The sequence below is a fragment of the Perca flavescens genome, chromosome 24 (assembly GCF_004354835.1).
Source record: "Perca flavescens isolate YP-PL-M2 chromosome 24, PFLA_1.0, whole genome shotgun sequence".
Classification (NCBI taxonomy): Eukaryota; Metazoa; Chordata; class Actinopteri; order Perciformes; family Percidae; genus Perca; species Perca flavescens.
The window spans coordinates 15076957-15088099 of record NC_041354.1 but is presented as its reverse complement, the minus strand read 5'-3'; the positions used below and the strand labels follow the sequence as shown (position 1 = coordinate 15088099).

The 11143-nt window shown below is 41.1% G+C and overlaps 2 non-coding genes across 2 annotated transcripts; both read left to right on the top strand.

Annotated features, from left to right (window-relative positions):
- Positions 1-8234: 8234 nt before the first annotated feature.
- trnat-agu (transfer RNA threonine (anticodon AGU)) lies at positions 8235-8308 on the top strand. The gene has a single exon. It is a non-coding gene; the product is annotated as a tRNA-Thr (tRNA).
- A 567-nt stretch (positions 8309-8875) lies between these two features.
- Positions 8876-8957, top strand: trnas-uga (transfer RNA serine (anticodon UGA)). Its single transcript has one exon. It is a non-coding gene; the product is annotated as a tRNA-Ser (tRNA).
- The last annotated feature ends 2186 nt before the right edge of the window (positions 8958-11143 follow it).

Genomic DNA, 11143 nt, shown 5'->3' with positions numbered 1-11143 from the left:
TAGAGTCTCTTAAAATCTGATGAAAATCTTTTAAACTGACCTTTGTTGATCTGAAATGAAGACAGATTCAGCAACTGAATCACAGCCTATTTCTCCTTAAAATGTTTTCAGAAACACGTTTTGGTGAACTATTTTAGTACAATATGAGATATCGTATTCTCAACGACCCGCCATGACAGTCTGGCTTTGAATTTCCGGAGAAAACAAACCCATGTGACGCGTTCGTCCAATCAGCTGCCGGTTTTCATTTCTTGGGCAACATTACAGATTAGCGCCGCCTTCTGTTATAGAGATGTTTTACGTCTCATCTCTTTGGTGTGTTCTGTGGCACTTTTTGGACCAATACAAAGACTGATCATTTCGACTGACTTTTCTGTCAACGGTCAGCCGTCTGGTCGGTGTGTAAGCAGCTTTATGAAGACGTCGATACAGGCGTGAGAAATCAGCAGAAAGAATGGGAAGACTGTGATCGACTAACCTAACATTATGCTTGACTTTACGTGTGCAAGCATTTTGTTACCAAATCAGAAATCAAAATGTTAATATTAGACTAACGATATTTCTGTAAATTACGTTAAAGCATTTTGACATGATGCAGCTTGTGTTAGACAGAATGTGGTTAAATATGAAGGCTGTGCAGTATAATGTTTTCAAGTCCCTTATGTGAAAGAATATACAAGGAATACAATGACAATACTCACTTGAAGACAATAGGACAATAAGTGAGACAAAAACGTTGTCAGAAAAAAAGAATGCCATAGGCACGTTCAAATGTTCATGCACTGTGTTTTTTGGTCAGTAAGACAGTAATGTGAAATACAAAAGAAGGAATAGAATGACAATACTTGAAGACAGTAGGCCTTCCAGAGGAGATCGCAGCGCTGGCGCAAGCACAAGACAGAGAGAGTGAGCAAAAGACAGAGAGAGAGACAGAGAGCGAGAGAGACAGAGAGAGAGAGAGAGAAAATGCCTGTGTGTGTGTTTGTTTGTGTGTCGAAAATATTAGGAGTGGCTCTTAAAAGAGCCGTTGGTTTATTAATAAAGGAGGTACTGTAGAGGTGGATGTAATAGGGATAAGGGTGATTGGTAACAGGAGCTGTCAAAGAGAGGAAAATAAAAACAAAACATGGTTATTTATCTTGCAGCAAGCATGAATTTCTCACATTAAAAATACATAAGTGTATCAAAATGAAAAAAAGATAACCTTGATGGAGCTGTTGATTAATGTAAACAATTTGTATTTAGTCATACTCAACATGTAAACTGCATGAATATTAGCAAAATAAGGGACAGTAACGTCCGACAGGTCCGACGGATCGCGTCGGACCTGTCAAGATAGCCTTTCAGCAGCTAACGTTAGAGCTAACATTAGCGTATTCATGTAAATCACGTTACCTTATTAGCTAATTAATAACCTTCAGCTCTCTACTGCAATGCAATTAACATGGCAACACTCATAGACAATTTATAACAGTTTAAACAAAAGCTATTAATTAATTAAAAATATATAAAGCTAGCCTATTAGCTAACGTTAGAATGCTAAAACGAGCTAGCGCTAGCTTATTTATGCTACTTATTTACTAAATCCTTCAATTCCCATCTCTAACGTTAATAACCTTCGGCTCTCTACCACGAAATTAAATTAACATGGCAACACTTACAGGTAATATAGCTAACACAGTTGAAACAAAAGCAATTAATTACTTAAAATACATTAATCTATCAAGGATGTATCTTCCTCTTACCTGGTAGGGAAGGAAGTTGGAATATACTATTCTTCTCTTTGGTCGGCGGGGAATTGTTGACATTGAGGAAAAGTATCGCCCCCTGCTGGTATAGTACCTTCATAATGCGTGTAATGTTCACGCCTCGGCGAGACAAACCGTGACACTGACACGCAAAACCCACTGGACCAGCGGGTGTACTTGTCACTTGTACAACATATCTCTAAAGGTCCTATAAAGCTAACAACGGTGTCCGATTTCAAGTTAATGAATTTTTGTGAAGATTAGGGGTTTCGTTATCTATGACTGTCCCTTCAGTCCTAGCTGTGTGTGGCTAGCTACAAATCACAGATAGTTAGCTTCATTTTTGGCGTAATTTCTGTATATTTACAGTTTGAATTCCATCACGCCACTTATACAACATCTCCCTAAAGGTCTTATAAAGCTAACAACGGTGTCCGATTTCAAGTTAATGAATTTTTGTGAACAGTGGGGGTTTCGTTAGCTATGACTGTCCCTTCAATCCTAGCTATGTATAGCTAACTACAAATCAGGGATAGTTAGCTTCATTTTTGGCGTAATTTCTGTATATTTACAGTTTGAATTTCATCACGCCACTTATACAACATCTCCCTAAAGGTCTTATAAAGCTAACAACGGTGTCTGATTTCAAGTTCATGAATTTTTGTGAACAGTGGGGGTTTCGTTAGCTATGGCTGTCCCTTCAATCCTAGCTATGTGTAGCTAGCTACAAATCAGGGATAGTTAGCTTCATTTACCGCATAATGTGTTTATATTTACAGTTTGAATTTCGTCACGCCACTTATACAACATCTCCCTAAATGTCTTTTAACACTAACAACGGTGTCTGATTTCAAGTTAATAAATCTTTATGAATTTCAGAGGAATTCTAGGCGGAGCTAGCTCTCATTGATAGAACTTCATCCAGCCGCAGGCTCTATCAATGAGACTCGCGGACAAGCGGCGTTTATTTCCCCAATCGATTGTTTAAAGAACTCAACACATTATAATTACATACATATTAACTGGAACCTGTGGTAACAGATTGCTGGTGCAACAAGCTCGCTGACCGCGCTCTAACTCAGGGCGTTTTCACCCATGAAAGTACGAACCAAGGTCCGGACCAAGGTTCATGTTTTTGTTACATTGTATACATTTGATCCGGTAAGTTGTGGTTTCACACTGCAGTTTTGCAAGCGCACTAAAGATCTACAGTGGGGGAAATAAGTATTTGACCCCTGGCTGATTTTGCAGGTTTGCCCACTTACAAAGAATGCAAAAATCTACAATTGTAATCATATGTACATTCTAACAGTGAAAGACAGAATCCCAAAGAAAATTCCAGAAAATCACATCATATGAATTTATTAAAATTGATAACCATCTGATGAGGAAAAACAAGTATTTGACCCCCTGGACAAACAGCAAGTATTCTGGCTCCTACAAGCCAGTTAGTCTTTCTTTAAGACACAGCCCCAATCCAAACCAATTATCTACATCAAATACACCTGCCTCACCTCGTTACCTGTATAAAAGACACCTGTCAACACCCAAACAACCGGCTTCCAACATCACCACCATGGGCAAGACCAAAGAGCTTTCTACGGACATCAGGGACAAGATTGTTGATCTGCACAAGGCTGGGATGGGCTACAAGAGAATCGGAAAGCAACTTGGAGAGAAAAGATCAACTGTCGGTGCAGTTATCAGGAAATGGAAGAAGCACCACACCACCGCCAACCTCCCTCGGTCTGGGCCTCCACACAAGATCTTGCCTCGTGGGGTGTCCCTGATCATGCGAGCGGTGAGGAATCATCCCAAAACCACAAGGGGGGAACTGATGAATCAACTGAAGGCAGCTGGGACCACAGTTACAAAAGAAACGGTTGGTAACACACTACGCCGTCATGGATTGAAATCCTGCAGCGCACGCAAGGTCCCCCTGCTCAAGAAGAAACATGTACAGGCCTGCATGAAGTTCGCCATTCACCACCTGGACGACTCAGAAGAGGCCTGGAAGAAGGTGATGTGGTCAGATGAGACCAAAATAGAACTTTTTGGCCTCAACTCAACTCGTCGTGTTTGGAGGGCAAAGAACACCGAGTACAGTAGCATGGTGGTGGCAACATCATGCTTTGGGGGTGCTTTTCAGCCAAGGGGACGGGACAACTCCATCGTATTGAGGATGGACGGGGCCATGTATCGTGGAATTCTGGACCGACATCTCCTTCCCTCAGTGAGAGAGCTGAAGATGGGTCGAGGATGGGTGTTTCAGCACGACAACGACCCTAAGCACACCGCCAAAGCAACAAAAGAGTGGCTGAAGAAGAAGCACATCAAGGTTCTGGAGTGGCCTAGCCAGTCTCCAGACCTGAATCCGATTGAAAATCTTTGGAGGGAGCTTAAAATTCGAGTTGCCAGGCGACAACCTCGGAACCTGAATGATTTGGAGGCTGTCTGCAGGGAGGAGTGGGCCAACATCCCTGCCGAAATGTGCACAAACCTTGTCACCAACTATAAAAACCATTTGACATCTGTGCTGGCCAATAATGGCTTTTCTACAAAATATTAACATGCTGTTTGTCCAGGGGGTCAAATACTTGTTTTTCCTCATCAGATGGTTATCAATTTTAATAAATTCATATGATGTGATTTTCTGGAATTTTCTTTGGGATTCTGTCTTTCACTGTTAGAATGTACATATGATTAAAATTGTAGATTTTTGAATTCTTTGTAAGTGGGCAAACCTGCAAAATCAGCAAGGGGTCAAATACTTATTTCCCCCACTGTATACGTGACAAACCTACGTCCTGCCGTTATCACATACGTGAGCTACGTCTCCAGATACTTCTAACTGATTTGTTTGTTGAAGGGCTTCCTCGTCCTCTCATATGCTCTCTCTGTGTCTGAGTTTTTCCAACTGACTGCTGCTCTCCCCCTACTGCCGTGGCCCTTTTTGTTTTGTTGTGATGTTGAGAAGCAAGACACGGGAACTTTCTTTCTGGAGCATTTATTCAGAGACAAACTGAAACCTACGCTGTACATTTACCACTTAACCAATAAACTGCTGATGTATTCTCTGCTCTGATAGCCGACAGCTGTCTTCTCTGAACGCATTCACCGTCACTCTCTCTCACTAAGCACCTTAAAGGAGCTTCCCCGGTCTTGTAACACAAGGAGAGCCTGCCAGAGCTTCTTGTATTTGGTCCAAAAGTCCGAACCATCCAAAAAATGCTTTCACACTATAAACGAACCGGACCATTCAGTTTGGTCCGGACCGGACCGAGACCACCTCTTTTTATTTTAAAAAACCTCTTTTTTTTTTAAATTTGGTCTTTTGATCCGGACCGCGGTCCGGGGGAGGTTTCACACCTGTAATTTTGGTTCGGATCAAACTAAAAAGTCCGAAAGTCCGGACCAAACGAGGTATGTGTGAAAACGCCCTCACACACACCGGGCATTTAGCTAGCAGGAAGAGGGGAGCTGCAGGCCCTGGAGCTCTGTCAGAGCACCAGCGTGTAGTAGTCCATTTGCCAAAAACCGGTGACTTTGCGCGGGTATGGAGTGCTGTGGGCTGCAAGCCGTAAAGGAGCTCAATCGAGCTCAGAGCAGGTCGGGGTGTGTTAAGGAAGGCAGGCTGGGCGGCGAGGCAACAACACAGGCAGCACCGGCGCTGAACTCCGACACACAGTTGGAGATAGATTCAGAAGACTACCTATCTCAGCTCAGTTGTGTAGCCTATGTAAATGTTTTTTATTTTTTTTTTATTTCAAAATACAAATAACAAAAATTCAATCATGTAGTATGAGAGAAGATATGATACAAAAATGTATACAGATAATATATGAAATAAAAGGAGTACTATTTTAAACAAAAAAAAAAAAAAAAAAAGACAGACTTTCAAGAATGTTAAAATAAGAGACAGCAAGATCACTTAAGGAAATTTAAATAGATATATATTAGTATAGCTTTCTTATTGGATACCAACTTAAGAGACTCAAAGTACATGTCAATTCAACTTGGAATAGTTTGAAGCACGGTGTTGAACTGGAAAATTTTGCCTTGTGGATATGAAACTTACCTAACGTGACTGTTCTCTTAAGGTCCCGGATTTTGAGATGCTTGCATAAGCAACTAGCTTTGTTGGGATTCGCCCGTTTTCAGCGGCAGTTTCAAAATATGAGATTTTCATAGTAAAGGGGTGTCAGTGGGACTTTGAGCTTCTATGTATGTCCTATTTACCCACCGAACTGTCGTTATTCAACTATGACAGGGTAAAATCGGTTTTGCATTCAATCACCTGTAGAAATATATTGGGTTTAGAATAAGAATGTCCTGTATCCTGGGATGGCTTCGCTGTCTCCTCCTGTCTGGCATGTGTAAGATAAGACGGGTTCAAATTTAGTGGAGCAAAAGTGCTCCTCATTTGTTTAATAAACAATTGGAACAGACAATCTCTAGCGCGCAACTTCTCTATCTTCTTGGAGACAGAAAGTCGGAGTGATATCCAACCAATTGGCGGCCCACATGCAATGGCGGAAGGAGGAACCTGAACATGAATAAAAGAATAGGGAATAGGAAGGTCCAGGGTCAGACCCGGAAAGACTTTGTTGGTGGTTAGGGAGAGAAAGTCTCGAAGGAGCGGCTGATCCATATGCATATGAAAGATCTGTTTGCAATATCATTTTACTAAAGATTGTTATAGTTTAACTGAACGAATCCTGAGTATTCATTTCTTGGTCTGCCTTTCAACGAACACAATAAGTAAAGGGGAAACTTTGAGAAGTGACCGGTGGTTCTTAAAAGACTTTGGCTTTTTGAGCCAGAGTAAAATCGGTCGCTTTTTTTCCTACACACCCCTTTAAATAAAAAGGTTGATAGGTCATATAATCATTTTAATAACATTTAAAACTGTTACTGTTATTTCTCTTTTAAAAGGCGGCAATACATAACTTAAAATCTACAGTGTTCATGTGAATTCATACATTAGCAGTGAAATAATAAATGCATAATGTGAAACCGTGATTATTTTTCAGACCATAATCTTACCAACAAAGTTTATAATTGTTGCATCCGTAAAAACAACAGAACTGGACAATCCTCATACTTCTTTTGAGCTACCAGTGTGACAGCATTTTTCCTTCCTTTCTGTGAGTTATGTAAACTAACAATTGTTAAAGCTTGTTGGCTCCGACTGGACTTCATGGTGCATTCAGTTGCCTCTCTGTAAACTCCTATTGCATTCATGCCCCCCTTGTTATTGTGAGTGTCACAACTTAAATGAAGTTTAAAAGATTTTCGTCAGATTTTGAGAGACCTGGACCATTTCCAGGTGTGCACATGAAACTAAACTTTAGATTTTTTTTTTTGCTTTAAGTTTGTTCTGTTTAGATTTCAAATATAGGCTATATATAGTCTTCCAAAAATCGGAGTTGAGAAGCTCCATAAAGTGACTGGACTGCCAGCCGGTGGCGGCCGGGATCGCTTGCTCGCCGGCCGGCCTGTCATTCTGGGACACCCGGCTGTCAGCCGGAGGTCTCTCAGACTGGTCTCTTAAATAAGAGGCTTACACATATCCATGATAAGATTAACGGGAACCTGTGATTACTGCCTTTTGGTGTTAAACTCCACAAGCGCCTGGGGCTTGACAACTTCGCTGGTCCGCCGTCACACACACACGCACGGCCACAGGCAGAGAGAGAGAGAGAGAGAGAGAGAGAGAGAGAGATACCCGTTTCTCTTCGGGAGACTTGTTTAAATTATGACATATATACATTAGATTTAGTATAGTTCATACTTTTTTTGGCGTATTTCTTTTCTGATTTTAATTAAGACCGTTGCTGTGCTTGCATCACTCCCTCACCCCTCCTACCAGTCCCTATGGCCACTTGGATGGTGCGAATGCAAATGGAAAAAAAGATTTTGGGGGAGAGTAGTTCATAGAACTGCTTAGAAGTGTACTTTTCCCCTAAAAAGTACTAGTGCTATCCGGTCGGAAAACGGCTCATCTCCCTTCTCAAGAAACATTTTCAAAGCAGAGTTTTAATTTCTTCACATCTAGTAGAATCACAGCCTTGTTCACTAGCTCATTGTATTCTTGCAAGAGGGCTTGGCCAATAGGAGGCACTGTAGCTTAGTGGTTGAAGCGCCTGTCTTGTAAAGAAGAGATCTTGTCTTCAAATCCTAGCAGTTCCTGGTTATCATAAATTTGTTAAATCCATTTCCCTCCTCAGAAAACACGTTTAATTGTTTCACATCTAGTTTTGTTCACAGCCCTTTTCACTGTCTAATTGTATTCTTGCAAGAGGGACTACTTAGCTTAGAGGTTAAAGCGCCTGACAGAAGTCATAAAGATTTATGACTTGTTTATAACATTTATGACACGTTCATGACAGTGCCATGTCATAGTTATGACAGCGTAATGTCATGATTATGTTGATACCTTCAAAGTAAACTGTTATCATTTTAATACCATGATAGTACCATGGAGGTGTTGTGGCTTAGTTGGTTAAAGTGCCTGTCTAGTAAACAGGAGATCCTGGGTTCAAATCCCAGCAGCACCTTGTTGTTGCAGAAATAACAAATTTAACAAGGAGGACTTTTTGCCCTGGCGTATTAACTTTACACAGAAACACTACATTAATGAGGATTTGACTTCTGCTAAAACACAACAAACTGCTAACTGTTAAGAGTTCAAAACTTTACTTGTTTCTGATGCATGAAGAACAGATAAGAATGGAAAAGTACAGTTCAATTCCTGTAGCTACTGCTAGGCACACATGGATTCTTCCAGAGATCATCTAAAGGTGTCAGCAAACTTTAACCGAGGTACTTATAGGCCCCCTTTTGATGTCCCCCCTGTACTTTAGTTAGGTCTGCACATGGAGGTCTCACTGTAAAATAAACAAGTGATTTAGATCTCTGTCTTTTTGAAGCATTTATGGAAAAAATCTACAATGCAAATCAAAGTGACATTAAGCCTAAAACTAACTCACTTATACTGTACTGTAAGAACTTAATCACAGCCAGTCAAGAAACGTTTTAGCATTTACCTCGCTTACCATTGTCTTGCCTGTCTTAACAGTCTCTCCCGAATCAATGTGACTGGACGAGGTACTCATGATGAATCAGCTGTGATGGCCGAGTGGTTAAGGCGTTGGACTTGAAATCCAATGGGGTTTCCCCGCGCAGGTTCAAACCCTGCTCACAGCGATCAGCTGCTAAATAATTCTTTAGTATCACTTGACATGAAGATACAATCTTAACAATAATGTCTGCAGAACGGTAGAATTCCTATCACTTGGCTGTCATGTTGCTAGAAGTCCTAACTGATTACACATGGAGGGGTTTACACAACCACAGAATTTGAATCAATACAGTAATCACAGAAATAAAAGTTTGGGGGACGAGCTGCTACCAACGACAAGCCTGAGTGTGAGTGTGGCCATGGAAAGTGAACCAATCTGCATCATTTGTCAAAAAAACGTTGCTCTCACTCACATTATTTAAGTATATACAGTCGTGCTCATAAGTTTATGAACCCATGCTAAAGTTGACTAAAAAGAGGAATAAAAAAATCATCTTTTGTAAATTGATCTTAATGCCTTAAAGGAGAATTCCGGCCAATTTTTACGTTAATCTTGATCGCTATAGCTACGCGAGTACTTTCGATAGAAAAAACCCCGACCCGAATCAGTGCAGGTAACACGGAGAAGCTGCAGCTACGTACTACAAGCGTCCCCTGAGCTAAAACAGCAGTGCTCGGGGCAAGTTTTAGAGTGCCTTTGTGCCTCTTAACAGACACAAAATGCAATTAATATGTCTGTGCCACAAGAACAGGGCCTTTACGTGTCAACAAGATGCGTTTTCAACTCAGACATTGTTTAAATTCACCTACCCTGGTCCCTGTCTCGATCCTGCCAGTAGCTAGCTTGCCCTGCTAGCTGTCTTAACAGAGACTGTCTTAACAGTCTCTCCCAAAGCAATTTGACTGGACGAGGTACTCATGATGAATCAGCTGTGTACCCGCCGGCAGTAGGACTGCCAAACACATCCTAACGCTCTGCTAACAATTCCTAACAATTCCTAACGCTCTCCTAACAAGTCCTAACAATTCCTAACGCTCTCCTAACAAGTCCTAACAAGGTCCTAACATGGGGTAAAACAGCCAATCAGTTCCTAAGAAACGATGTTGCGACGCATCCAATCATCAACAACTGCTGCCTCGACGCACGGTTGTCTGATTGGTGAGGGACCATAGCATCATACAGCGTAAGGTTGTCATGCAAATCTCGTCGCTGATTGGATGGCCACCGTTTAGTGACAGGTTACAAACTTTACAGACTATCTCGACGCTCAGGTATGTTATGATAATAATAGACTTTAGGGTGAATGTTTAAAGTCTATGAGACAGTAGGTTTCTGCTAGCTCCTTTAGATTAACGTGGGAAACGATGTTGAAAGGGTAACGTAACGACTGAGGTAACGTTAACGTTGGCCCCATACGTTAAAATTACCCGCCGTTGTGAACTTTTCTAAATCAACTGCGATAGGGGCCTACATTTACATTTAGTCTCTTTCTTTATGTTACATTTACACATTCGGATTGTACTACGACATTTATTGTGTAAGGTTAATTAGACTAGATGTAAACCTTGTTTAGGTAGGGTAACGTAAGCTAGCCGTTGGTTTGTTTGTTTGTTTGTCTGTTTGGTCAGTTAATGTCGTCGTCGTTTAAGAGATTTTTCTACGATAAGTGGTGCTTATCTTAAACAATGTTTTGTATCATTGACCTGCCTGATGTGAAAACCGTTAACGCCTGAGGTGTTTTTGTGTGCTTTTTTAATAATCTAGTGACGTCAGCACGATGACCCTAGTTGAAGAGTAGACCTATGGATTAACTTTCTGAGTAAAATAAATTGTGAAATGAATTAATGTTACCAATAAACACATTTGTCATATGATAGGGTAGGCTATACTGTTGATTTGATAGACATATATTGCTGAAATATTGAGAAATAAAGCCTTGCTTGTGGTGATCAGTAGTTGAGTAGTATTTCCATCTCTTACAGTAAATTTCTGTTGTTTTCCATATCTTGTCCCTAATATCTGCAGAAAAGACTGGGAAACCAGATGCCTACTGGGCAGGTGTGATGTCCCTGTATGCCCAGGGAAAGTACACATTTACAACTGGCAAGAGGCCGGGGTCCAGGAGATGGAGGGCAGTAATGCTGCGGATTGCTGATTGTCCTCTGACCCCCCTGAAAGGTCAAACTACTGTCCACAAACTAGACATATTTGGGAAAACGATCCCCTGCGAGTGTGGATACCACCAGGTAAACGATGCCATTTAATCATTAAACCTGTGATGTGGTGAAAATATACTGGAAAATGTAATGG